This window comes from Balaenoptera ricei, chromosome X (genome assembly GCF_028023285.1).
Source record: "Balaenoptera ricei isolate mBalRic1 chromosome X, mBalRic1.hap2, whole genome shotgun sequence".
Taxonomy (NCBI): Eukaryota; Metazoa; Chordata; class Mammalia; order Artiodactyla; family Balaenopteridae; genus Balaenoptera; species Balaenoptera ricei.
In genome coordinates, this window is record NC_082660.1 from 13,948,335 (window position 1) to 13,959,131 (window position 10,797).

General features: G+C 43.0%; 1 non-coding gene across 1 annotated transcript; it reads right to left on the reverse strand.

Moving 5' to 3' along the window:
• Positions 1-9,370: 9,370 nt before the first annotated feature.
• LOC132358067 (small nucleolar RNA SNORA11) lies at positions 9,371-9,500 on the reverse strand. Its single transcript, XR_009500422.1, has one exon. It is a non-coding gene; the product is annotated as a small nucleolar RNA SNORA11 (small nucleolar RNA).
• Between the last annotated feature and the right edge of the window lie 1,297 nt (positions 9,501-10,797).

Consider the following 10,797-nt stretch of genomic DNA (forward strand, 5'->3'; position numbering starts at 1 on the left):
ATGACTTGCTGAAGGCTCGGATGATGGTTAGCATTTTTTAGCAATAACATTTTTAAACTAAGATACGTACTTTTTTTTTTTTAGACATAATGCTGTTGCACACTTAATAGACTACAGTATAGTGTAAACATAATTTTATATGCACTGGGAAACCAAAAAAGTCGCGTGACTCTCTTTACTGCGATATTCCCTTTATTGCAGTGGTTTGGAACTGAACCTGCAATACCTCCGAGATATGCCTGTAAACTCTTCAAGATTCAATTTCAGGGTTATACTGTCCTCATAAAATGAATTAGAGAGTTTGCATGCTGTTCTATAATCTGGAGCTTGTTAGTTGAGTAGTATAGGAATAATCTGTTTTAGATTGCTGATTTATTATAGAAGGATATAACTCAGGAACAACCAGATGGAAGAGATGCATAGGGCAATGTATGGGAAGGGAATGGAGCTTCCACGCCCTCTCCAGGCACCACTGTCCCAGCACCTCCACCCAGAAGTTCTCTGATTTATTGTTGTTGTTGTTGTTAGAAATGATATAGTAATGTTGTCTTAAGAAAAAAATAAACCTTTCTGAAGAGTTTAGCTTTTTTGTTTTTTCCGTACCAGGAGTGTCAGCGGTAAGGCTGGATGCTGGGCAGAAGAGTCAGCTCCCATTCTGTGAGCATCGGCTGGGCTGGAGCGTGTGCTCGGTTAGGGGCTACTGAATTCTGGCACCAACTGATCCAGGAGAGGCCTCACCCCTCCACCCCTGGTCTCTGTTTTTATTGCGCAGGCGCGTTGAACAGCCTGGCATAGCGAGTGGAGAGGTGGGGAATAAATTTTTGGGATCAGACACCAAGCAGGCTGAGTTGAGGTGCCAGCTGCGTAGGGGAATGCCAGGAAGTGCCACGTGTCTGGCACCCAGAAACAGGAATCCCCTTCATCCAGTGGAAAGCTGGGTCTCAGGTTAGCTTCTCCACCCCCAATCCACAGTGGGGGAGTCATGGGTTCCAGCTTGGTTGTTGCCAGCTACCACTGAGAGAATTCCTGGGATCATTCATCTAATAATCCCTGCTGTCTCTCCTCACTTTTAAGCAGTTACATAGTACTATCCTTTGTTTAGACAGGGAGTGTCTATCTCACAAGCCTAGGCTCATACCTTCTCAAATAGATTTTCCTTAGTAGTGTCGAGAGAATTCAAAATGCATATACTGTTTTATGTTACATTTCTTGCTAACGGTCAGATTACTAAAGATTTCTTTTAAAATTTTTATTTTATTTTATGGCCGCGCGGCCTGTGGGATCTTAGTTCCCTAACGAGAGATTGAACCCACATGCCCTGCATTCGAAGCGCAGAGTCTTAACCACTGGACCGCCACGGAAGTCCCTAAAAATTTTTTTTAACTTGAAGTATAGTTGATTTACAATGTTCTGTTAGAGATTACTAAAGATTTCTAAACTATCCCTTTTATAAATGTGCCACTTCACCTCAGTAAAACACAGACTAGTTTCCATCTCTAGCCACAGGAGGGCGCACAAATACATCAATCAAGTGAAGTTTGGTATAAAACGTTTTGGGAAGATCCTTACTTGGGTTGAGAAAGAAAAGAAAACAAAACACAACACAACATGAGCAGTATAGTACTCTTGTTATTAGTGTAGACCAGCACTGTCCCATAGAACTTTCTGTGGTGATGTTAGAGTTCTGTATCTGTGCTGTCCAGTGGATCGACCACTAGCCACGTGTGGATATTGAACTCCTCAAATGTGGCTAATGTGACTGAGGAAATGAATTTTTAATATTAGTTAATTTAATTATAAATGTAAATAGCTACATGTGACTAGTGGCTGCTGTATTGGACCGCACAAGTCTAGAGGACTAGACTTTATAGGAATATGGTTTTTCTGAATGGCTTTATGATGTTGGCATTTAAACAACTTTGACTCTAACAGCAATAACTTAAGAGGTAAAGGACACTAACAGTGATGTTCCCGCCATTGGCCAGCTACTGTGCCAGGCACACTTACATACCCATCTCACTTGACCTTCACTAGGCACCTGAGAGATGGATATTAGTATGCCCATTTTATGAATGAAGAAGCAGACTCCAGAGGGAAGAAGTAACTGGCCCAAAGTCATCGAGATAGTCGTCAAGCCAGATATACCCATTTAATATTTTTTGAGAACCTGCAATGAGCCAATAAATATATCAGCTAGGCACTATTATAGACCCTGGGAATCTATAATAGGAACCAGTGCTTGATATGGGGGCCTTTTTAGTGAATGCTATCATTCTGTCCTGTGTAGTGTTGACTTAAAAAAATGCACAACGTGAGAGTTGCGAGTTAAGTTTTATTTGGGGCAAAATGAGGACTGTAGCCCGGGAGAGAGACAGCGTTCCAGATAGCTCTGAGAAACTGCTCCGAGGAGGTGAGGGGGGAGCCAGGATATATAGGAGTTTTGCAACAAAGTGCAGGTAGTCGGGAACGTCAAAAAATGATTGTTAGTTAAAGAAAACCGGATATCTCAAGTTAAGGAATTTAGTGCTTTTTTATGTATGGGAAGATGCAAGAGTCTGGGCTCACTGAAATCCTTCCTTTGATATGCACCTCAGCTATCTGGGGCCAGTATCCTGTGTTTTCACATCCTGAGTTTCCTCAGGGCTCACCGAGGGGAGTGGCTGCAGTCTGATGGCTGCTAGATGGCAGGTATTCTTCCCTTCCTGAGTTCCCTCAGGGCTCTCCAGCTCACCAAGGCGGCGGCTGCAATCCCTGAGGATTGTGACGTCCTTTGTTTACTGATATGGCAGGAAGTATTCCATTTATCAGTAGCATTTTCTGATTTATCTGAGGATGATTTGTACATTTTTGCACATCATGTTCCTAGAGTTGGAACACTAACCCTTAGTGCTATCTCTGATGTATGAAATTATCTCTGTGAGCTCTGATCTAGGCAGAGGGTAACTGGATTCCATTTCCAATTTTGTCACTAACTAGGCCTATGACCTTAAGTAGGTGGTTTGCCCTTCCAGAGCTAGAATGTCTTCATTCCTTTTATTTATTTATTTATTTATTTATTTATTAAATTGAAGTATGGTTGATTTACAATGTTGTGTTAATTTCTGGTGTACAGCAAAGTGACTCAGTTGTACACATATATATACATTCTTTTTTATATTCTTTTCCATTATGGTTTATCTCAGGATACTGAATATAGTTCCCTATGCTCTGCAGTAGGACCTTGTTTAAATTTCCTCATTTCTTTTTTCTTTTTTATAATAAATTTATTTATTTATATTTTTTATTTTTATTTATTTATTTATTTATTTATGACTGTGTTGGGTCTTCGTTTCTGTGTGAGGGCTTTCTCTAGTTGTGGCAAGTGGGGACCACTCTTCATCGCGGTGCGCGGGCCTCTCACCATCGCGGTCTCTCCTGTTGCGGAGCACAGGCTCCAGACGCGCAGGCTCAGTAATTGTGGCTCACGGGCCCAGTTGCTCCGTGGCATGTGGGATCTTCCCAGACCAGGGCTCGAACCCGTGTCCCCTGCATTGGCAGGCAGATTCTCAACCACTGCGCCACCAGGGAAGCCCTATATTTTTTATTTTTGACTGTGTTGGGTCTTCGTTGCTGCACACGGGCTTTCTCTAGTTGTGGCAAGCGGGGGCTACTCTTTGTTGCAGTGCCCCCGCATTGGGCTTCTCATTGAGGTGGCTTCTCATTGCGGTGGCTTCTCTTGTTGCGGAGCACAGGCTCTAGGCGTGTGGACTTCAGTAGTTGTGGCACGCAGGCTCAGTAGTTGTGGCTCACGGGCTCTAGAGCACAGGCTCAGTAGTTGTGGCGCACAGGCTTAGTTGCTCTGTGACATGTGGGATCAGGGCTTGAACCTGTGTCCCCTGCATTGGCAGGCGGATTCTTAACCACTGCTCCACCAGAGAAGCCCTATTTCGTTCCTTTTTATGACTGAGTAGTATTCCATTGTACATATGTACCACATCTTCTTTATCCATTCACCTGTCGATGGACTTTTAGGTTGTTTCCATGTGCTGGCTATTGTGAATAGTTCTGCTATGAATATAGGGATGCATGTATCTTTTTGGATTATAGTTTTGTCTGGATGTTTGCCCAGGAGTGGTATTGCTGGATAATATGGTAATTCTATTTTTTCATTAGTTTTCTAGGGAACCTCCATACTGTTTTCCATAGTGGCTGTACCAACTTACATTCCCACCAGCAGTGTAGGAGGGTTCCCTTTTCTCCACACCCTCCCCAGCATTTGTTATTTGCAGAGTTTTTAATGATGGCTATTCTGACCAGCATGAGGTGGTACCTCATTGTAGTTTTGATTTGCATTTCTCTAATAATTAGTGATGTTGAGCATCTTTTCACGCATCTGTTGGCCATTTGTATTCTTTGTAGAAATGTCTATTTAGGTCTTCTTCCCATTTTTAGATTGGGTTGTTTGTTTTTTTTGTTGTTGTTGAGTAGTATGAGCTGTTTGCATATTTTGAAAATTAAGCCCTTGTCGGTTGCATTGTTTGCAAATATTTTCTCCCATTCTGTAGGTTGTCTTTTCATTTTTTTATGGTTTCTTTTGCTGTGAAAAAGCTTGTAAGTTTGACTAGGTTCCAGTTATTTATTTTTGTTTTTATTTCTATTGCCTTGGGAGACTGACCTAAGAAAACATTGGTATGATTTATGTCAGAGAATGTTTTACCTATGATCTCTTCTAGGAGTTTTATGGTATCATGTCTTATGTTTAAGTCTTTAAGCCATTTTGAGTTTATTTTTGTGTATGGTAAGAGGGTGTGTCCTAACTGCTTTGATGTACATGGGGCTGTAATACAAACTTAATAATACAACATTAGGTACAAAAGTGAATAATTCTTTGGAATGAGAAAAGAAATCATAACAAAGTACAATTGTTAAAGAGCTGATAAATGCCAGAAACATCATAAGATCTGAAAAAAAATTACATAATATGATCGGAAGAACTTTCCACAGACTTGCTTATGGCTTTATACATTTGAAACCATGTTTCTTGTCCACAGCCCACATACTTCTGGTGCCAGGTGCCCTAAGACATGATCATATTGCCATATGCCCTCTGGCAGCAGACCGTAGGCGTGTTCCTGGGAGGCAATCCTATTAGGGGTGGCTATCAATGACTCAGCCATTCATGGAAGTGATTGTAAACCATTGTACGTATACCTCTCTGGGAGGCAATCCTATTAGGGGTGGCTATCAATGACTCAGCCATTCATGGAAGTGATTGTAAACCATTGTACGTATACCTCTCTGAATCCTCGTGAAATGTGTCCACAACTCAGCTTCCCTTTAGCTGACACCCCCAAATGCCTGTGACCACCCCAGTGCCACTGAGCCTCAGGGGAAGTGTATCAGCCAAGGGTCATCAGAGAAGCAGAACTGCCATGATTGACATAGAGTAAGGGACTCATAATAGGGTCTGATTATTATGTGGGCTGCTGCCCCTGTGTCTGCTGTTGAGCCTGAAGTCGCTGTAGGTCAGCAGGACCAGCTGTGTGGAAGAAGAAGGTCTAGCGGTGGAGTGTTACCTAGTGCCATCTAAGTGGGGATCAGATCAGTGACCTGCGTGCAAGCTGCCACACTGCCGGGCACCCTGAACTAACCTTCGGAGCTTCAAAAATCTGACTGCTGGTTCACATCTGCCTCCCACAAAATGTCTCTAGTGGCCAGTGCTAACCTGGAACCACGCGGGGAAGGGAATGTGGTTGCAGCTCAGCTAAGTTGATGCGGGACAAAGCCACTACAGGAAGTATGAGGGAGGGGGCACTGAAGTGGAGAGAGCCGCTGTTTTGAACTAACTGAACCTTAAGCATTTTACTTTTGCAAATATTAACATATGGCCGTGTAAAAACGTTGTTAGGATCTTTCCTTAAGCTTTATTAGCTTCACAATAAACCCATCCTGTTAGAGTCAAGAGCATCAGTTCCAACTTACCTCTCAACATTATTTGTGGTCCTTTCCCTCTTTCTCTCTCTCTGTTTCTCTGTCTCTGTCTCTCTCTCTCTCTCTCTCACACACACACACACACACACACACACAATTTGCTGAGCTCTTATGTACCAGGCATGTTCTAGGCACTGGGGATCCAAAAGTGAGCAAAACCGACAAAAATGCCTACCCTATCTATTCCAGTGGGGGTGGAATAGATAAAAACAAAGAAACACGTTTGTAAGTACGTGGTCCTAAGTGCTCTGGAGAAAAGTGAAGCAGAGGAGGCAGGTAGGGAGTAGGGGTGAGTGGGCAGGAACTTTGGGTTTGCTCAGAGAAGGTCTCGCTGACCAGGTTGAGCAGAAATCTGCAGGAGGGGGGACTTCCCTGGTGGTCCAGCGGGTAAGACTCCGAGCTCCCAATGCAGGGGGCCTGGGTTCCATCCCTGGTCAGGGAACTAGATCCTGCATGCACGCCGCAAGTAAGAGTTTGCATGCCGCAACTAAGACCCAGTGCAGCCAAAAATAAATAAATAACAAATAAATATTAAAAAAATAATAAAGTAAACTCTATCCTTGGTCTTTAAAAAAAAGAAAAGAAAAAAGAAAGAAAGAAAATCTGCAGGAGGGGAGGGAGGGAGCCACGTGGTGATCTGGGACACAATGTCCAGGCCCTGGAACTAGCACGGAGCCCCTGAGGCCAGAAAGGTGGAGGTGATGGCTTTGTTGTAGCAGAGCAGCTGAGCCGTGCTGGAGGCTGGGAGATGAGGTCAGAGAGATGAGTGGGGGCGGCTCCTGCTCCGCCTGGTGAGCAATTAGCCTGTCACTCCTAGAGAGGAGGATCCACACGACGGCCCTTGGAGTTTTGAAGGCACACCAGGTGTTTGTGTTAGGACAGACTCAGGGAGACCAGCCCGGGGTCCCGCACAGTAATCCTGACCCACACCCTCTGCTCCCAGCACCAGTGACGTTTTCTCAACATCCCCTTTCCCACTTGCTTTTTTTTTTTTTAATTATTTATTTATTTTTGGCTGCGTTGGGTCTTCGTTGCTGCCCGTGGGCTTTCTCTAGTTATGGCGAGTGGGGGCTACTCTTCCTTGCGGTGTGTGGCCTTCTCATTGCGGTGGCTTCTCCCGTTGCTGAGCACAGGCTCTAGGTGCGCAGGCTTCAGTAGTTGTGGCTCACAGGCTCTAGAGCACAGGCTCAGTAGTTGTGGTGCATGGGCTTAGTTGCTCCACGGCATGTGGGATCTTCCTGGACCAGGGCTCGAACCCGTGTCCCCTGCATTGGCAGGCGGATTCTTAACCACTGAGCCACCAGGGCAGTCCCTTCCCGCTTGCTTTGCTTTTGCTGTTTTTATCCCTATCCACCTGGATTCCTCTTCTCATTGAGACTAAATTTGATGTCAGAATTTGATTTCAGTTTTATTTTTCAAATTTGATATCATAATTTTAAGTTTGCAGGATTGCCTCCTGAACCTCCCAAGAGATGACAGAGGAATTGCTTATGCAATTCAAAGGTGTTTTTTTAAAATAAATTTATTTATTTATTTATTTTTGGCTGTGTTGGGTCTTCGTTGCTGTGCGCGGGCTTTCTCTAGTTGCAGCAAGCAGGGGCTACTCTTCGTTGCGGTGCGCAGGCTTCTCATTGCAGTGGCTTCTCTTGTTGCGGAGCACGGGCTATAGGCACGTGGGCTTCAGTAGTTGTGGCATGTAGGCTCAGTAGTTGTGGCTCAGGGGCTCTAGAGCACGGGCTCAGTAGTTGTGGCACACGGGCTTAGCTGCTCCATGGCATGTGGGATCTTCCCAGCCCAGGGCTCGAACCCGTGTCCCCTGCATTGGCAGGCGGATTCTTAACCACTGTGCCACCTGGGAAGTCCCTCAAAGGTGTTTTTGAAAAGCTACAGTCGGGGAATTCCCTGGTGGTCCAGTGGTTAGGACTCTGAGCTTTCACTGCAGAAAAGGGACAATTGGATCTCCCTATCAGGGGCTGGACCAGTGCTTTCATCCCCCTGAGAGCGAGTGTCTCCTTAACATTTTGTGCCCTAAGTGCCTCGCTCACCTCATCTTAGTCCCAGCCCTGCACGTCCCCCAAAATGACATTACAAGGGGAAAATTAGTAACTTGACAGTGGAGGAAACGGGCAGACACCAAGTGATCAAAGTTAACCTCACCAGTGATGGAACAAGCTGACTTCATGAGCCTCCTTATGTGGTACCCTGAGGGGGACACAGGATCTCTTACTTGGTGTCCCCACCTAAAACCACGAAACTCAGAGAGTTCCCTGGTGGCCTAGTGGTTAGTATCCTGGACTTTCACTACCGTGGCCTGGGTTCAACCCCTGATCGGGGAGCTAAGATCCCGCAAGCCTCGCAGCGTGGCCAAAAACAAAAACATGGAACTCAATTTAATCATGAGAAAACCGGACACAAACCCAGACTGAGGGATCTTCCATAATACGAGTGGCCTGTATTCTTCACAGCTGTCAATGTTAAGAAAAGCAAAGAAGGCCATGGAACTATTTCAGATGAAAGGAGACAGGAGAGACATGACAACTAAAGGCCATTTGTAATACTCTTGGATTGGGTCTTGGACCAGAAAAGAGTGCTAGAAAGGACATTTTTGAGACAGTGGGAAAAATGTGATTATGAACTGTAGATTGGATAATAGTATTATATGGACATTAAATTCCCCGATTCTTGTGATTGATCTGTGGTTTTGTAAGAGAATGTTTTCATTCTCTGGAAATACACTCTGAAGTATTTAGTGGGTAAAGGAACATGATAAATTTACTCTTATAAGCATAAAAGCTATCCATCTATATCTATCTATATCTATCTATTATCTATCTATTCATCAAATGATAAAGCACATGTGGTAAAATGTTAACAATGGATGAAATGGCATGAAGGGGATATATGGCATTTCTTTGTACTGTTTTTGCAACTTTTAGGTAAGATTGAAATTATTTCACAATAAAAGCTTTTTTTATTTCATCTTAGGGTTCACTTTAATGAAGTGAATAGTGTTGCACATTCTATGGGTTTGGACAAAAGTATAATGACATATATCCATCATTATAATGTCATACAAAGAATTTTCACTGCTCATAAAAACTTCTGTATTCTGTGTATTCATCTCCCCTCTCCCCCCAAACTCCTGGCAACCATTGATCTTTTTATTGTCTCCATAGTTTTGCTTTTCCAGAATGGCATATAGTTGGAATCTATTTTTCTTTTTTTCCTTGAAGAGAGAGGTTCAAAGCCTTTATGTCTGTAAGACCACTCATGGCCCACACATGCGTGGACCGGACAGGCTCTAGGTGGCAAACTCCGCCACTAAATACTGTAGCTTTTCTTCCAAAATTGAGCCCTGTCCCACTGGTCCTACCCAGCAGCCATGTGGAGGTACAGGGGGACATGTTGGATATTTGTTCATAGGAAGGCCACAAGTTTTGTGCCCCTTGTCACAATGAACCCAGATTCCTATTGGGTATGCCGTAAACCCAGGAGCCATTTCTTCAGGCCCCCTGCTCTGAGCACACCCCAGAAACTTTTTTAAAAAGGCAGCTACAGCCATAAAAAGAATGAAATTTGCCCTTGCAGCAACATGGATGTAACTTATATGTGGAATCTAAAAAAATACTAATGAATCTATATATAAAACAGAAAACAGACCCATAGACATAAAAAACAAGCTTATGGCTACCAAAGAGGAAAGGGGGAAGGGGAGGGATAAACTAGGAGTTTGGGATTAGCAGATACACACTACTATCTATAAAATAGATAAACAACAAGGTACTACTGTATAGCACAGGGAACTACATTCAGTATCCTGTAATAACCTATAATGGAAAATAATCTGAAAAAATATGTATATATATAACTGAATCACTTTGCTGTATACCTGAAACTAACACAATGTTGTAAATCAGCTATACTTCAATTTTTAAAAAAGGCAGCTACAATTCTAGACTTCTAGATGGAGTCTAGAATGGAGATTGGGATCATTCTTTATAGCAGGCATCTCCTTTGCTTCCAAAATAAACATGAGTGTTATCAAATAGTCATCTTTCTGCAACAACAGGGGGGAGGATAAATCATTAACTTTTTCATGGCTTTGAACTTGCAGTTCCCATTTGCATCTTAAGTTCACTAGTTCTGTTAGAGTGGGCAATTAATAAGGTACAAATAGTTATGAGTTCAAATGGCTAACCTGTTTATCTTTAATTGCTTGAATGGGCAGAAATGCACAAGGAAAAATGACGTGACGTAAGAATAGCATGTTATTAAAAAGTGAAGTGCCTCCATATACAGACATGTATTTTATGTTTTTTTTATAGCACTGCATAGAATTTGGCATAGGACTTTGGATACAGAAGTCATTTGGCAATTCTCAACCCTGGCTGCACAGTGGAATCATCTGGGGAATTTTTTTTAAATGCTGATGCTTGGGTCTCTACCCCCAAATTTGGATTTAATTGGACTGTGGTGCAGCCTGAGAGCTTTAAAAGCACCCCAGGTGATTCTAATGTGTGACCAAGGAGAAGAACTGATCTAGAGTCCTCTGTTTTTAGATAAGCATAGTAACATCTTAAGAGAAGCCACAGAGCAGAGGTGACTCAGCTTGGGAAGGTGGCAACCTAGGAAGGCAACATGATCAGTAGAAGTCATCTATCCCATAGAATTTTCCTTTCATGCCACTTAATATTTTTATATTGAATTATAGTTATTTATATTCATATTTTCTTCCTTGTTAGACTGCAGACTCCTGAAGCACAGGATTTTTTTTAACATGTTTATTGCAGTATAATTGCTTTACAATGGTGTGTTAGTTTCTACTTT